The sequence below is a fragment of the Silene latifolia genome, chromosome 9, assembly GCF_048544455.1.
Source record: "Silene latifolia isolate original U9 population chromosome 9, ASM4854445v1, whole genome shotgun sequence".
NCBI classification, from domain to species: Eukaryota; Viridiplantae; Streptophyta; class Magnoliopsida; order Caryophyllales; family Caryophyllaceae; genus Silene; species Silene latifolia.
In genome coordinates, this window is record NC_133534.1 from 54,505,346 (window position 1) to 54,510,298 (window position 4,953).

Consider the following 4,953-nt stretch of genomic DNA (forward strand, 5'->3'; position numbering starts at 1 on the left):
AGATGAGAACCCTAACCAGTATCAAGTACCCAAGTTCCGAAACTTGCATGGTTTATCTCAATCATATGAATATAAGATGACATACCAACAGGAACGACGCGGCCTGCTTTTATGTCCTCACGGGACAGTTCCTCCTCCAATGTCCAGTCTTGTGACAATGGTGGCCCTCAATGTCACCGCCCTTGCTCTTTGTCTTGCCCTGTGAGCTACTCGTCTCACCAGGCCCACTCTTACCGTTTCCCGGCATCTTGAACTTTGGCTTACCTACAGCTAGGTCGCCATGAGCCTTGCCCTTACCTTTACTTTTATTGGAAATCATGAGAACATCCTGCTTCATGCTCCCACTCAATTTCATATCCTTCTCGGTCTGTACAAGAAGAGAGTGTACCTCACGAGGACTCTTTTTGATGTGACCATAATTAGCGCATATTTAGCCCCCGAATTAGCCTTGTTCCCATGCTTTTTAGTGCCTATTTGGGTCATTTCTTATCGTTAGTTCTTTGTTTTGCATATTCTTTGAGATTTTGATCCCTTGGTAGGAAAGGAGTAAGAATATTGCATTTTCATGGCAAAACGAGGCTAAATTGATTGTATTCAATGACCAAGCATCAAGAAGAGACAAGACTAGAAGGCCTTTGTACATATCATAGTAGAAGAACAATGTTGAGAAAGGATCCTTGCGTCCCCAAGGAAATCCCCAAGGAATTTATGAAGAAAAGGGAAGAAAAGAAGAAGAATTGACGCTGACCAACAATCCGAACGGATTGCAGACAATCCGTCCGTCCGTCCTCAACAATCCGAGCGTCCCTCCTTGGAATCCGCTCGGATTCCCCTACAACAATCCGAGCGTCCCTCTCCTGAATCCGCTCGGATTGCACCGCCCAAATCCGGCCGTCCCGACTCTAATCCGCCCGGATTCCTGCACAGCACGGATTTCATTCTTCAAGCTACGAAAAGAGAAGCCCTTCTCTCAGAAAATACCGGGTCCTCCTTGCTCAACTTAAAAAGTGTAATTACTAGTTTAGCCCTTAGTTAACCCTAATGCATCCTCCCTAATTTTCACTATAAATACCCCATTAGTCTAATTAGAGGAGCATGTTCTTCTTATCAATAATTAGTGCAGTTAATATCAATCAAATCTCTCTCAAATATTGTAATCAAGTATTAATCAAGTTTTAATCCAAGTTTTAGTTCTTTAATCTCTCTTTTGTTCATCCTTTATTTTGGGTAATTGAAGATTATTTGGGTTATTATTGGGAGATTGACAACCTCTCAATCTAGCATTCAAGTACTTCTATTATTCTTGCTTTATTATTGGAATCATTAGTAGGTATAATCTCTTAATCCCTTTTTAATTATTGTTAATTACTTTCATTTATTCATCATGTTTCATATTGTTGGTATGATTGACAACCTTGCTAGCATGATCAACATGATAATGAGTGAGTAGTCTCTTAGCTAGGGTTTAATGGGTGATTAGGGAAACCAACATGGGGAATGATTCATGCTTAAATCAATATGCTTTCATATCTTATTTGCTTGCTTGTTTTGATCTTAATACATGCACATGTTATATTTGATGAAATGCTAAGCCTATGAATCCTTGCATTTACTATCATCTCCTATCCTTTCAACAAGACTTGTAAGACATAACCCAACTCGAGTTTTGTTAGACCATGCATGTGTTGAGTAGGAAAGATTAAGTCGACTTGTAGGTGTTGTACAATCTAATCGATTCGGCTCCGGGACCCAAACTTTCATAGGATTGTAAGATATAACCCAACTCAATCCATCACAACAATAATTGCTTGCTTATAATTTGAGAACATGTTTGTATGATCATATCCCACGATTCCCCTATGAACCCATGACACCCTAGTGCCTTTAATCAATTGTTTACACCCCTTATTTTATTCATCTTGCTAGTTTATTTTCATTGTTATTTTAGTTTAGTGACCTTCTACACCAACCCAATTTGTGACACCCCTAGACACTACTAGTTACAATAGAATTCTCATTTCAATACCCGTCCCTTGGGATCCGACCTTTACTTGCCTCTTTACTAATTTTAGAGTTGTTTGTGAAGTATAAATTGTGTTTTGTATCGACCATTGACCAACGACCACATATACTTAATTGTGAACACGAAATGGCCTCGATTAAAAATGGCGCCGTTGCCGGGGACGGTGTTTAATTGATTTAAGATTTCTTTTTATTGCTATTAGTTGTGTCTTTCTTCACCTTGGGGAAGTAAAACTCCTCAAGGTTTGTTCTAATTGTTTTTGAGTTGTTTGATATTTTGCATGTCTAGAAGGTTACAAAGTGATTTGTTACCTTTTGACCGTGAAATCGAAAGAACCTTGACGAATAATAGGAGACTTGTTAGGAGGAATTTGAGAGGTGTTGGTGAAGTTGTTCAACCTACTAGTGAGTTTGTCAATCCTTTCGCAATAGAAGGAGAAGAGAACCCATTAAACAATACCACACAAAATCCACCTACAATGCCTAAATTCTCATCACACTCTATACCCACCGAGGAGAATCTACCAAATGGTACTCCTACACCACAACATCTAACCGGAAATTTTATTGCCAAGTCCGCCTTCATCCAATTAGTTGAGAGGAGCCAATTTGGGGGATGCCTAGTGAAGACCCTCATTCTCATATGGAAACCTTTTGCGACTATTGTGATGCTATCTCTCAAACGGGCGTGACTCAAGACCAAATTAGATGGGTCTTATTTCCTTTTTCCTTAATCGGCACCGCAAAGCAATGGTTGAAGGGCCTTGATAAGGCCAACCTTGGAATAGATTCTTGGAAGAAGTTAGCTCTAGCTTTCTACAAAAAATTCTACCCACCGGAAAAGACCAACATGCTAAGAGCTCAAATTACGGGTTTTAAGCAAAGGGATGAAGAATCTTTGTATGAAGCTTGGGAGCGGTTCAAAGGTATTTGTCGCTCATGTCCTCACCATGGACTTAGCGAATGGTTTTTGGTACAGCAATTTTGGAATGGTTTATATGAAGATTCTAGGAACATTCTCAATATGGGATCAAATGGAATGTTCACCGAAGTTGATGTCAATCAAACATGGAACAAGATTGAGGAAATGGCGGTCCATAATTCACAATATAGTAGACCTCGCAAGGCTACTAGAGGAGGAAAGCATGAAGTGGACTCCGTTACTCAATTGGGTGCTCAACTTAGTGCTCACATTGACACAATCAACTTGAAGTTTGAACAAGCTATGGCTAGACTTGAGGAAACCTCAAAATCATCAAAGCATCATGTCAATGCCATGACGGCATCCTCATCAATCCCAAGTGGGATATGTGAGAATTGTGGAACTTTGGGTCATGACCCAAGTGAGTGTAGGGGAACAACCGAACAAGTTAATGCTTTCCAAGCTTACAAAAGTGGTACCCCTTATTCAAATTTTTACAATGAAAACACCAAGTTCCATCCAAATCTCTCATACAAAAGCCAAAATGTTCAAAACCCTCAAACAACATACACTCCACCACCCATGAGAAACCAAAATCAAAGACCCTTTTACAATCAAAACCAAGGCTACCAAAATCAAAATCCATACAATCACCAAAATGACCAAGGTTTTGATGTCCAAAAAGCGGTCCTCCAAATGCAAAAGAATCAACAAGAATTTTTCACTCAAATGTAAAAAGATAGCCAAGCAAAAGACACCACCATCAACAACATTCTAGCTCACACCAAGATGTTGGAAACACAATTGACTCAACTAGCATCTTCAAGCTCACAAAGACAAAAGGGGCAATTACCACCTCAAAGTAATCCCCCTAGACATGAAACGGTTAGTGCCATTCACTTGAGAAGTGGTACAAGGTATGAGGCACCGAAGAAGCAAGTTGAGGATGAAGTTGTGGAAGCTAGTGAAAAGGAAGAAATTGTGCAAAACTCCAAAGATGGAGAATCATCAAAAGAAGAAAGTTCAAAGAAAAATGAAGACAAGGCCAAAGAGAAGGAGCCCATTGTGATTAGACTTCCTTTTCCAAGTCGTCAAGCCAAGCCCAAATTTGATGATCAACTTGGAAAGTTCATGGAGATTGTGAAGAACTTAGAAGTCTCAATTCCTTTCACGGAATTAATCAATCACGTTCCGGCCTATGCAAAGTACATGAAAGATATCCTCACAAAGAAGAATTCGATCCGGAAACTTGAGACTATCGCCTTCACTAAGGTGAGTAGTGCAATACTTCAAGGGAGTTCACCTCCAAAGTTAAAGGATCCGGGAAGCTTCTCAATACCGTGTACCATTGGCGACACGACGATCAACAAAGCCTTATGTGATCTAGGGGCTAGTGTGAGTGTCATGCCGTACTCGGTGAGTAAAAGGTTGGGGATGAGAGAGCTTAAATGCACCAATATCACACTCCAAATGGCCGATAGATCGACGAAGACACCATTAGGGATATGGGAAGATGTCCCCGTGCGAATTGGGAAGTTTTTCATCCCGGTAGACTTTATCATTGTTGATATGGAGGAAGATTCCAACATTCCAATCATCTTAGGAAGACCTTTCCTACACACCGCGAGTGCGGTGATTGATGTGAAACATGGAGAGCTCACTCTAGAAGTGGGAGATGAAAGCATAACTTTTAATCTTGACAAAACCATGAGAGCTCCTCGTTTGCATGAGCCATGTTTCATGATTGATCATTATAGCCGGAAGGATGAAAGGAAGAGATCGGAACTCCAATGGAAGAAGAAAGATGAAGATGCTCCATTCAAAGAGCAAGTGAATTGTGACAAGGAGAGCTTGCAAGGCTCATCAAAATCAACCAAGGAAGAAGAGGATGGCCTCATTGGCCAAGAGAAGAAATTGGGAGAGTTGTCTCCATCTAAGCAAGAGATTTTCAATGATCAACTCAATGAAGTTTGTGGTCTTTGGGACGACGAGTTTGAAGGGATTTTTAA

The 4,953-nt window shown here is 40.4% G+C and overlaps 1 non-coding gene across 1 annotated transcript; it reads right to left on the reverse strand.

Moving 5' to 3' along the window:
- Window positions 1-2,872: 2,872 nt before the first annotated feature.
- LOC141602775 (small nucleolar RNA R71) lies at window positions 2,873-2,979 on the reverse strand. Its single transcript, XR_012524685.1, has one exon. It is a non-coding gene; the product is annotated as a small nucleolar RNA R71 (small nucleolar RNA).
- Window positions 2,980-4,953: the final 1,974 nt, after the last annotated feature.